Source organism: Equus asinus, chromosome 3 (assembly GCF_041296235.1).
Source record: "Equus asinus isolate D_3611 breed Donkey chromosome 3, EquAss-T2T_v2, whole genome shotgun sequence".
NCBI classification, from domain to species: Eukaryota; Metazoa; Chordata; class Mammalia; order Perissodactyla; family Equidae; genus Equus; species Equus asinus.
The window spans coordinates 117,884,735-117,897,967 of record NC_091792.1 but is presented as its reverse complement, the minus strand read 5'-3'; positions in this window follow the sequence as shown (position 1 = coordinate 117,897,967).

Here is a 13,233-nt window from a genome sequence, read left to right as displayed (position 1 = left end):
CGTAGGTTAGTCCAAGAAGTGATTATGAACAGCAAAGCGATATGTGGATTATAAAGATAATCGTTGTTTTTCAGTAGATATTTTGCCCTGGGTTCTTAGAGAGGAGAGAAGCAGGCGGCGGGGAGGTGTAGACTATATGCAATATGCATCCTACACTCGCGCACACACACACACACACACACACACACTGGTGTATTCGCATTCATTCCCGTGCCATTTTGGAATCTGGAAAGGAGGACACAACAGAATGTCACATCAGGCAATTGTGCTTTTGAGTGTTCTCTGTTCAAGAAGCCTGCCATGCTTGCAAACAGTTTGCATAATACCTTGTTCATTAAGACCCATAAATTAGCGCTGTTTTAATTGATTCCCCAGAGGCAGTAAATAAAATGACACAGAATGACATCAAAGGGAGAGAATGACACTAGGTAGATGTTTTTCTTCTTTCCCTCCCTGGATTCCCTGGGGTTTGACAACCTTTCCCGCTCACACACTCTCTGGCAGGCCTTTGTTCCAGCCCATTCCAGAAAAGGCCACCACCCTGAACAGGTTCCAGGGCTCTGAGAGAGCCTCACCTCCTGTCCTTGGCCAGGGCGGGCTGTGCTCGCCAAAGGAGGTGTGGTCAGGCTGCAAACTTGGGGCAGCAATTTTGCTAATTGTGGAAACACCTCTCAATGTGAAATCAAAGTCTGGATCCCTCATTAAAGCAATTTCTGCCATTATGTGCCAGTGTCATTAGAGTCACCCTAGCTCACTGGTCTCTGGCTGTAAACCAGGCTACTTTGGGCACGGAAAGGAAGCTAACATTTGTGAAGTCCATTCTGTGCCAGATCTTACTCTGTGGCTTCCACATGTGATCTCACACCACAGTCATGGTAAATTGGGATCGATTTCTCTATTTCTGCAGATGAAAGCACAGAGATTCAGAGAGGTTAATTATCTGGCTCAAGAACACACAGCTTGCAAGGAATGGAGCCAAAATTTAAATCCATGTCTATATAACTGCAAAGTGTGTGTTCGTTCTGCAAAATTATGTTGTCATAATAGCTTTTGTGATTTGATCATAGGAGAACCAGAAAGGGGCCACTGTTCCTTAAATAGTTCCCTGTCTCTGCCTAGTGATGCTTGATGTTCACAGAGAAATCTGATGACATGCATGAATAATTCAGTGTTTATGTAAATCTATGTGCTACTTCTCAGCAATATTTGCATTTAAAGGGAGCCCTAATTGTGGAATAAAATATTTGTCTCATATTTTTATGTTTTGTTCATTGCTTTATCCCCAGCTCCTAGGACTGTGCCTGTCACATGTAGATAATCAGTATATCTTTATTGAATAAATTAAAGCAATGTTCATCATCATAGACAGTTTGGGAGAAATTTTTTGGGGTAGAGGAATGCAGAACTGGGGTGTTTTTTCCCCAGAACCCCTGAAATCACACCTTAGGCAGTGGCTCACTCTACTTATACATGAAGCTGAATTTGTGTCTTTAAACAACACTGATAGAAACCTCAGGGGTAGGCCCAAGGAATAGACAGAAGTATGTGAAAACTGCAGTAATTGAGACAGGAAGAAAGAGTAAGAAGGAGGAAAATATGTAGGAAAGGGTATGGGAAAAGGATGGAGAACGCTGGAGGGCAGGAGCATGTCACAGTGTTTCCTGGTCTGTCTGTACTCTGCAACATGGATCATATTCCCTTCCCGTCTTCTTTTGGGTCAGTAAAGGGCCGTGAAATAAGGGATACAAGTACTGTATGGAGGCTGTAGGGCTTCCAGGATGGTATACTTTCAGGCCGGTGCGGAATATGACCACCAGAGGGCGAAAGAGGCCCAGGCTCACAAGTGCCTTCCCCCTCCGTTTCTCAGGGCAGTGATTCAGGAGAGACGCCTGGGGTGCGAATGGGGAAAGGGAGGGCACTGGTTGGAGTGGGAGGGCTGTGCCAGTGTTAAAGGTGGGGAAAGTGGAGCTCTGTGGGAGAAGGGGGTGATTTTGGAAAGGAAAAGGGTTTGATGGGGATTTGCGGTTAAATTCCTGTGTGTGTTAGGATAGCACCAGGTGCTATAATAAATAGAACTCCAAAAGATATACTGGGTCGTATAAATGTCATATACAAAAGACATTTATCTCTTGCTTACATAATAGTCCAAGGCAGTGTCCCTGGTCAGCAGCAGTCATTGAGGGACCAGGACTTCTGTGTCTCTGCCATCTTCAGTGTGTGGCTTTCACTGTCACTCTATGGGTTAACATCACAGTCAGCAAGAAAGGGGAGAGTGTCAGTGCATGAGGGAAGCTTTGAAGAATTGGACCTGAAAATGGCATATATTACCTCCTCCCACGTTCAGTTGAGCTCAGTCACTCAAAAGTAATGTTTGCAGTGGAAGCTGGGCAGTGTAGTCCAGTGATACCCAGTGAGAAGAGACAAAGGGTTTTGGTGAGCAGCTGGTATGCCCACACATCTCCTCTGTTTATAACCATGTATATTTGAAGGACTACTCTTGGAGTGGTGGTGCCAGTGTAAAATTCTCGTGATTGATGATCTGAATCCCTCTTTCCTGAGACTCAAGACAATTTATAAAAGCTTGTTAATTATGGATAGTTGTGCCTCCTGCTTCAAATAACTCTCAGTGCCTCAGATTATTTTTACAGGGTTCCTGTCTACTTTGACAAAGTGGACTTTTCCTGGGGACAAGACAAAGTCTCACACATTTCCTCATCCAGAGTGGTCCCAGGAATCAGGAGATTGCAGGATATTTTAGCAGAGTATCCTAAATACACAGGCTCTGGCATTCCCAGTTCTCTTATTGGGAGGCAATAAGCATAGCAGGTAACGTACCTGATTTAGCCTGGCTATGCAGTAAACTTGCAATCCAGGTTAGCCAATATCCTTATTGTCTTTCATTGATTTGAGAAAAATGACTTTTTGTCCCTTGTGCTGATGGCAAGGATAAGATTAGGCTGAGAAAAAGCAGAATAGAAGCAATAGATTTTCATGAGGAAGAGGAGGGGTTTAAGAAAGAAGAAATAATGGGTAGATGAGAAGTAGAAGAGGGAGAAAAGTCAGAAAATGGAAGGAGAGAAGAGACAAAGGATGGTGAAAGCGGAGGAGGAGGGAGAAGGGGTAAAGATGTACAGCTCAAGACATTTCAATGCCGTCCTAATAACGCAGGGCCCTTGGCCTGCATTTCTGTGCACTATTTCTACTTGCTATTATTGACACTTGTTTGTGCCTTAGTTCTGATTTATTTATCTTTTGAGCAGTCTTGAAGTATCATTTTTGTTTTTGTAATCTACCTGAAGTCTGAAGTGAGGTTATTGATATATAAATAAAAGAGAGTTGCCTTAGGAGCCTAGTTAATTACTACTGCCATCTTTCAGTAACAGCTACTCTTAACAAATAATAATACTAATATGTACAGGTCACTCATCTGAAGGTCTCTCATTTATCTAATCAATCCCCACTCCTTCTTGGTCAAGTAGATAAAATATGCATTGTTATTCCAGCAGGGAAAGGACGTCTGAAGAATAACACTCTAATGATGAAACTCACCATTTGGCTGAGAGGTGGATTTCTTCATTAATGTGTCCCTGCATTTATTTATATCTCTCTCTGTTTATTTATCTATTCATTCATTCTTTTTATAAATGTTTTTTGAGGCCTTGTTGTGTGCGGGATACTAGAAGGGATACAGAAAATGAAAGACAACTTTTTCCTTTAAGAGGGACCTGACTATTGGATTTCCACCGTGTTCCAAGGGCTGTGCTAGATGTGTCCCAAGCATTTAATTCTTCACATCCAGCCTGCAAGGCAAGATTTCATAATTTCTCAGGTAGGGAGAATTTGTACAGTGTGCTTAAGGTCACACAGGAAGTTAAATGGAGGAGTGGAATTTGAACTCAGGTTTCATGGACCCAAGTCCATCTTTCTTTTACATTGTGTTGCTTTTTAGTTGCAAGGAGCTAATCTTATACCTATAAAAACAGAATTAACAAGCCAAGTCCACTGCTCATCTCCTTAGATCCGCACGTTAGTCAAACCAAGGTGTCGTTCTTGAGCATTCCACATGTTCTTGCTTCACTACCTCTGCTCATGCCTTAATTTTATCTTAAAACACCCTCCAATTACCTCCACTTATTATAACACTGCCCATTTGTTAATGCACAGCTTAAATGTTATCTCTATCTCTTTTGTGATGCCATTTTTCTAACAAGTGATTTCTCCCTCCTTAAAACTTGTACTTATCACTTAAGATAATTTACCTAGTTGTTTTTGTGCTTGTCTCAGTGTCTTTGTGGTAGGCAGCCTCTAAGATGGCCCCCAATTATTTCTACCTCCTAGTATTCATTCATTTATATTTATTGATTCTATTCTAATGAATAGAATATGGCAGAAATGATGGAATGCCACTTCTGATAGTAGCTAATGAAAAGATTTTGATTCTATTTTAAACACCCTCTTTCACTCTTTTCTGGATTTCTTGTTCTGGAGGAAGCAAGCTGGCATGTAGAGAGGTCCATGTGGCAAGGGATCAAGGTCCATATGAGTGAGGATGGAAGTGGATTCCTTTCAGTTGAGCTTTCAGATGAGACCACAGCTGCAGCTGACAGCTTGACTGCCACCTCATTAAAGACCTTGAGGCAGAGGCGCACAGCTAAGCTGTACCCAGATCTGGACCCAAAGAAGTGGCAATACAGTACATATTTGTTTTCTAATGCCACTACATTTTGGAGAAACTTATTACACATCAATAGATAACTGATATAATTGTAGTAGACTGTAAAGTGCTTGGAGACAGTCCCTTTCCTCTTCATCTTTCATGTGCATCATCAAGCAGGACATTTTGCATCAGTGGCAGGACAAAATGCCACCTCTCATGTCTATGGCACTGGTGAGGAGGATTTGGAATTAAAAAGTGATGTGGGGTCAGTGAGCTGAGGAGTCGAAAGAAAGATTTCTTGGACTCTCAAGATCTGGCAGTAGTGCTCTTTTATTTAGATAATAGTGTGGAATAGCATGGGGACAGGACCCGTGGGCAGTCAGAGCTGCTGCTGCCGGCATGGGGACAGGACCCATGGGCAGTCAGGCCGCTGCGTGGGGACAGGGCCCACGGGCAGGAGGAGCCGCTGCTGCCCTGAGTTGAGGGTCAGGGCTAATTTTATAAGGCATGGGTATGTGAGTCATCTCTTTACAAGACAAAGGAAAGAACATGAAAAAAAGTTAAAATGGTATCAGTGCAGGTGGGGGGTCTGGTCATTGGGTGATCCCATGACTTTTAGACAAGAATCAAATTGGATTAAGTAAAGGTCAGAAGCCACCACCCTAAATCAGTTACATGAGATTGCCAGACAGCAACCAACCCAAGTTCTTGCCTTCCCCATTAAGAGTTTCTAGAGACAAGATCATCTCCCTTCTTCCTGGTGCAGAGGGGGAGGCATGGAGATTTCCTTCACAAATGCAAATGTCTCTCCAAGGGCAAGCAAATTCTGCTCCTCGGAGCCTGCTTCTCATTTGCAGTTTTCCTCATCAAAAAGGATCTTACTGGAATTGATACCATTCCTTCTGGATTGCAAACAGAGAGCTCGTCTCAATTACTATGGTGGCTCCTGTAAGGAAAGCTTGGCTCAGGAAAGAGCCAAAAATATCTAGTCCTGAAATACCAGGATGCTTGTTTCACCAAGGGTGGCATTCCCAAGTCATGTTTGTAGGAGGGATGTATTTTCTTCATAAGTGATTAGATTTGATTGACTTCAGGGAAAAATTAGTGCTTACCTTGGCACTGCTTGTTTCATAAACTAATGAGAAAAGCAGTTCCAGCCCTCCCTGATAGGGTGAAGAAATGTAATTGGAGTGGCTATTTTTGCTTTTCCTTGTGGCACTACATCTCCCCTCTTCCCTTTCCCCTCTCTTTCTGAGTTTGCACCTGGGCACCTCGTTAAACACCTAGCTAAAGCCTGAGGACCCTAGTGTTTAAGCCACACAAGAAGCTACCAAGAGTTCTCCTTTTTCCAGAGGGGCAGTGAAATTTTCCAAGGGAGGGAGCAAGATCTCAAGTCTGGCTTGATGAAGGGAGGGATTACTTGAGAGGATAAAGAGTTTAAGAGATGGTGAACATCCATGAACCGTAGTCTGTTTGTAGAAGTCAGAGACTGTAAGCCTTCCTAGGGTTACAAAACAGAGGTGAAGCTAAAATAAAGGAAAGAGGGTCTGTTCCTCCCAGACCATCTTGCTCCTTTGAGAGTTCCTTGACCGTTCAATAAGGATTCTGTGTATCTCCATTGAGTCGGGTGAACCTGAGTGGGTCTGGTGGAAGGTGCTCAGGAAGGTGGGGTCACTGCAATCCTTCCCAATCATTTTGCAAGAAGTTAGAAAGAGCGGGGCTGAAGGGCAGACTGCATCTACCCTCTCTCTCCCTTCTCTCCTTCCACTGTCCCCACCCGCAAACCCTCAACTCTGGGATTATTAGGAGAAGTCCTGTTAGATAAGTGCTCAAGTTCCTTTTTTCACTGTAGACTCAGAACAGTTTCTGGACCCAGTCCTTGCTGTTAGCATAGGAGGGACTTAGGAGCTGGCAGTGGCTGCAAATATTCCAAAGCACAAAGAACAATGCGATTGAATACCCCAGTTTCTCTCTTTAGGTCAGTGTTCCCAAAGTGGAGGAATTACCACTTTTGGAATGTGCATCTCTGGAATGAGTGTGCAGTATGAATAATTTAAAAAATTCAATGGTTTATATGTTTTTGGCTTTGAGTCCGAGTGTACAGGAGCATGTCGCGCAGAGGAAGTTCATGTATGTTCAAAAGTTAACCCTAAAAATGCGCTAGTGAAAAACCCTTATTTTATTTTGTTTTGTGTGTTTATCACAGTTGTAGCTGAAGTTATCAGGCGGGAGATGTTCTATTTTTTCAATATGTTCTCATTTGTTTCCTGCCAATTTTTTGCAATATTGTGAACACATTTGTTGTGTGTGTATGTTTTAATTAAATCTGCCTTTGTCAGGCTAAGAAGTCTCTCATTATTGGCAAATATGGAAATACTAAAGTTAATACGCTATTTATTGACCATGAAAAGTTAAAGGATAAGATGTTTTATGGGGGAAAAATTCAATTTCTAATCTTCTACCCTTTATGAAGGATCTTGTCTTTGAACTGATCATAGAAAGGAGAGGTTTTGCAGAGAAAGTAAAAGAGAAAGAAAGAGAAAGAAAACACCTACACAACAAACTTCTTTAACCTAAATAAGCACAGATTGAAGGAACAACCCACAAGAATTGTCTTCATTATTCCACAGCCAGCAGCCAAGGCTTATATCCCATTATGGAAATGAGAAAACCTTTGAACTTTGCATTGTACACTGCCAGGCAGCAGCACTTAAGGCTTAGGCAAACGATGTTTACAGTTGCTTTAGGGAATTGCTAGGATAATACCCCGGCTTGTATTTCTGAGTAGGCTTGATTCTGCCTTTCCACTCTGCATTTCCCCAAAGCAGAGGCTGGAAAGTCCTAAAACTGGATGAAAAAGAGGACTTTTAGGAGAAACACTTCAAGTGAGATTTCCCCCTGTGCCTTAGTCCTTCCCCTTGTTGCTAAGTGGTGGGTGGGCATAGAGGGAGGTCATGTGCCCTGTCCGGTCACGACAGTGCTATTCACTCTAAGTCTGGGCAAAAACTCCTTTGAGTTCATTTTCAGAATCTCTCAATACTCAGGAGGAATCTACATGCAGCTCGTCTAAGCATTGAAAGAACTGACTGGGAAGCAGTGCACCACAGTGGAAACCACGGGGCTGTGGAATCAGGTGGACCCAGGTTTGCTCTCAACCCGGTAACTGACCTTGAACCAGTTATTAATCTTTCAGCCTTTGACTTCCAATCTACAAAATGGGAGAGGTAACAGGGAAGGGAATAGCATGTTCCGAATGTCAGTGTCTGATGAAGAGCAGATGCTTGTGCTTGGCAAATGGAATCTTCTAAGGAAATGGTCAATCCAATCAAATAGGATGTTTCAATGACTAATTGAATATGTTTAGTTTTAAAGCTGAACTAATTGGAAAGTTTGATTAAAAACCTGATTGTATATATGTGGATATGTATTTTTAGTGGAAAAATATCAACCAAACTAGTGATTTGCCATGATGGGCTGTAATGTTCACCACATAATACGTGGTTTATTGGCTGGATTTCTTATTTATTAACTTATGGCATTAACTACATCTTTAATCTTAGAAGTCCTTAGTTGGCTTGAATGAAGCAATGTGTCTCTGATTTTTAACCTCATAACCATGGAAGAAAGAGAGTATAAATAATATTAGTTCAAAGTTGTTATGTATTTATTTAACCTTGAGATATTGAGAGACATCACAGGGGACAATACTTAGGCCATGCTTAGAAGAAGAAGAAACACTAATTTATTATTGTCTAGTACTATTAAGTGAGTAAGAGATAATTTTCTGTTATATTAGAGCCATTATACATTTTGGGGCCTATTTGTTACAACAGCTAGCCTACTCTAATTATTACATATATTCTATTACTGTGGACTGGAATTTACATAGGAATGCCTCTAAATTTTATCTACCCAAATATTATACTTTTGTCAAGAACAAGATGCCTACTGGGTTTCATAGAGAAATGGAGGTTGAAAAAGGCAGAAAGAGATGTAAAAGATATTTCATAACTACGTTTTCTCAGCTGACACTATGCATAATGTTAAAATTTCTTTTGAAGCTCATTGAGATTATTTCCCTGTGTGGCTGGTACAGAACTGACCAAATTATTCATATAAGTTAAAATTACCATTGTGGTTGCTTCTGCCTGTTTTTCAGGATATAAAGAACAGTCACCAAGATCAAAGTGGAATTTCTTGCCAAGGGGAAAAAACAATGCAGAGAAAGGGAGAGCGAGCGAGCAAGTGGGATTCCACTGGATGTTGACTACATGCTAAGGTAGTGACAACTGAATAGAAGTGGAAGTGTTGAAAAAAGTGCTTTCATGATACTGAGTGCTGGGTGCATTGTCAAAGGAGATGGGTGAGGCCTTGACACAGATCAGATATGTGACTTTGATAAATCACTAAGATTCTCTGGGCCCCAGTTTTCTAATCATGAAAGAGGATCTGACCAGATGATTTCTAAGATATGTTAACTCTAAATATTTGATTCCAAGTCACATAAGTGAGAGTTTAATGTGCCAAAAACTTTACATTGGTGCTGTAGTATAGTGAATGTCAGAATGCCCCCTCATCCCATTCCTCCTCCCTGAACACCCCATGGCTCATTAATATACATGCATAACACCATTTTCCAGGGCTTGGTGATGATATTCAGTGACATCTTATGCAGCTCCCCATGGGCAAGGCGTCTGGGGCAGCTACATTCAATTTTAATTGAAACAAAGCAAAGTAGCAGCTGTTTGGCATTAAAGGGAATTTTAAGTCGATATTCCAATTCCACGAAGGGAAGGAGCAAACAAAAGTCAAAAACATTTTAAGCCAGCCAGTCTAAAATATTTAAGGCCATCTGCATTCTCTCTACAAGTGGCCATCATCTGGAATGTGCTCTCATTTTCCTTTAAAAACAGAATTGACAACGATTTATGTAGGAGAAAAGATGTGTTGGCATTTAAAATACTGAATTCTTAGCTCATTGTCAGTCCCCCTTCCATAATTATGAGTTATTTGTCTAACCCTAATTTTCCATTATAGCTAAAAATATCACAATGAGAGATTCAAGTTGTATGTGGTGGGAGCAGAAGTGGCTCTTGTTTTTCCATAGCAACACGCTTGGCTTTATAGTGAAGTCTGAACCTAAAGGCATTCTTGTTCAAATGCCCAAACCCTGCAACTCTAGTACTGTGGGAAAGTGGGCATGCTCTGTGAGATTGTGCCTGACTTCTGTGTCTCAGACTATCAAAAGAGGCATATATAATTGCCTTATGCCAATGTACTCTTTAAAGTTAGGTAAAAACAGTGGAAGATGCTCACATTTATTCTGAACTCTGAGGCTGAGTACCATTTGTGCTCTTTGCACTGCTGTCCCCTTTTGCTATTTCCTAACTCATTCATTAAACAAATATTTCTTGAGAGACAGCTGTGTGCTAGGCATTTTAATAGGTGCTGGAGATACAGGGGCAAATAGGATAGATTTATTGCCTGTCTTTATCTAGTGGAGAAAACAGACACTGAGCAAGTAATTATAAACAGTAACTGAAGGGTTTGGGAATCAAGAAGGGGTGAGCTGAGTCTTAATGAATGAGTGGAAATTAACCAAGTGAAGTGGAAATTAGCCAGATGAAAAGGGTAGAGGAGGCATTTGAAGGGGTGGGGGCAGCTTCAACAAGTGAATTTATGCTGAATTTATTCAGCAAACGTGTATGATCCCTTTGAGGACTTTGGTGTTTATATGTCACTGGAATGTGAGAACGAGGAAGGAGGTGCAAGACATGGGGCTGGAGGCCTTTACAGGAGTCTGATCCCAGAAGCTCTCCTGTACCATTTTTGGGAGTTTGGACTGTATCCTGTAGGTAAAAGTCATTGAGGGTTTAAACAGGTCAATCAGATGGTCTTATCTTTTAGAAAGATCAGCATGTGGGAAATGGATGTGAGGGAATTGAAAAGAGAGCAGGACTTTCATAAGAAGCATTGTCTCTTCCCAGGCGACAGTCACAGCAAGGAAGAGATCCATACCTGATTCTCCCTGACAGAAGGTCTGCCTGTGAGCCTCCTCCCGTTTGTGCTTGTTGATATACAACCCTATTTCAATGCCCAACCCAAATCCCAGGTCCTTTGTGGACCTTCTCTTCATCATTCCCAGAAATTGCCTCTTCCTTTGAAATTCTATGCTTCTTGCTGGTTCTCTCATTGGGTGTAGAGTACCTCCAGCTTATAATGCTATTTATTTTTTTCTCTATGAATCTTCTTTCCCTAAAAAACTCCTGAGGGATAGGGAAATATCTATATTTCTTTAAATCTGTAGCATCTAACACAATGCCTTGCAAAGATCAGAAGAGTCTTAGAGCTGGAAGGAACCTCAGAGATCATCCAACCCTCTTCATTTAATGGATGAAGAACTTGAGGCCCAGAGAAAAGAGTATCTTCCCAGATCTCACAGCTGCCAGTTTATTTTCCTTCCAGTTATCCAAACAGATAAGTATTTTTGTGGTGGATGATGATGAATTAGTTATCTATGACTTTATTAGGGAAACATCCTCTTGTTATTGTAGTTTAATGGGTGACATGATTCTTTGAGGATTGAAAGATGAGTATTGTTTATTAATACCCTTTTTCATTAATAAGGAAAGGCCAGGTTAATGTAATTTGTTTTCCTCCCATGAGAAAGCTCAGCAAATTCTACAAAATATTTGAACCCCAAGATGAAGTCATGCATTCAGTGTAATAGCAGCTGGTAACTAGATTAGGCATGTTCCACCCCCTACCCCCCCAAGCATAGTTCTCAGAGAATAAAATAAGACACAATTTCTTCTTCCTAAATCATGGGTACCCTCACTATACATCCCCTGTCTTTACAAGCCATGATTCCTCTCTCCTATTCTCCCGTAAATAATGGTAAAGCCCATCCCAGTGCCTTCAAATTCGAGGTAAAGGGTGGAGGCCTTGCAGAATGCAAATTATCTGTCCAACCAGGAGCACATGGGAATTTGGAGATGATAAATGCTTTTTTACGATCTTAATGATTAAAACAGATTGCAAACTCTATACAGAGAGGACATGCAGGTAATGCAAATGAGTAAAGTTGGCTAGGTAGAGATGGCGGACTTAGTCAATGAATGAGTACGAGCTGATATGATAGCTCTTGCTCAACTTTAGTCATGTGTTGTCGTGAAAGAATTTGTACAAATTCTACCAGGTTGTCTGATTTTCCAAGGTAGTGCATAAATCTGGATTTTTATATGAAATATATCAAATCTCGACTAACGATTGTGGCTTTAAAAATTTAAAACTTTGTGCATTAAATATGGGAACAAGCAAAACGCTCTTGTAGTTGGGCCTGAAGTCCCATTAGTTTGCAACTTCTGGCTTCAAAAATTCCAGAAACTTACTTCTAGTTACTAGATATACAAACTAACTAATCTACCAGCAATAATTTTGGGGTACTTTGTGTCAAATATTATTCAAGATACTTAAGGGAACCTGTAGAGATTAATGACATGTTTTGGCTCACAATAAACTTTCAGTCTAGTTGGGAAGTATGAAACCATATATAAAAACAGAACTAGTGGCTTGAATTACTATGCAAACTCAAAATGAGGCAGTCTATAAGTTAAATAAGAGTCCCGAGACCCCACCTCTTGAGGCCAAATTAGTGTCCCACCTTTGAGTCACATAGTATCCTCTGGAAACCCATATGGGTTTCCCCTGCTATTCAAAAGTTTGCTTTGCACCACTTCACTTTAATGAAAGACCTACATAAGTAACTACTTTTGCAACCTGAAAGAAATCCAAAGAGGATTTTCCCTTTTACGAAAAAAGATGAAAATCGAAAATAGCATTCAGTGTTTGTTTTGCAGCAAGCCTTATAGAGGCTAAGCAGTCAAGCATACAGTCGTATTTCAAGCCTGCCACATCAGCCACATCAGCCATGGCTGACAGGGAACTTTAACCTTTGACATCAAGGCAGGCAGACATAGAAGACGGTGTAGACATTAGTGACCTGCGTGCCCAGATGTATTCAGATGGTGATGAGATGTTAATAGTTGACCTCTTCCTCTCTCTCCTACATCCCAGTCTCCTGTACCCCCACCATCCCAACCTCCTGTACCCCCACCATCCCAACCTCTGACAACTCAGCCTAACACACCATCATCACCAACACCGCTTCTCAACCTTCCAGTGTGCTCACTGTCTTCCCAATGCTGGTAAGTGAAACTACACTGTACATACATTATTTCTACTTTCTATAGGCTGTGTATTTATCATATCATTTCTGATTTCAATATATATTAGTGTTATTTTAGGTTTCACGTGTTACTTGGTCTGATCTGGTAGGTTATTTTTTGGTCTGGGAATGCTCAAAATTTTTTCCCATATAAATTCATCCTAATTACTTCTTTGCTCTATGCCATTTTGGCTTATGAAGGTTTATAGTAATGCCCTACTTTCGGATAGTAGGGGAAACCTGTATGTCTCTCTAAATTCATTCAGCTCATTATAGTATAATTAAGAGTTAAGAATCCACTTGATCCTCTTAAAATTTAAAACCTTGAGGTCATGGAATGCAATTTATA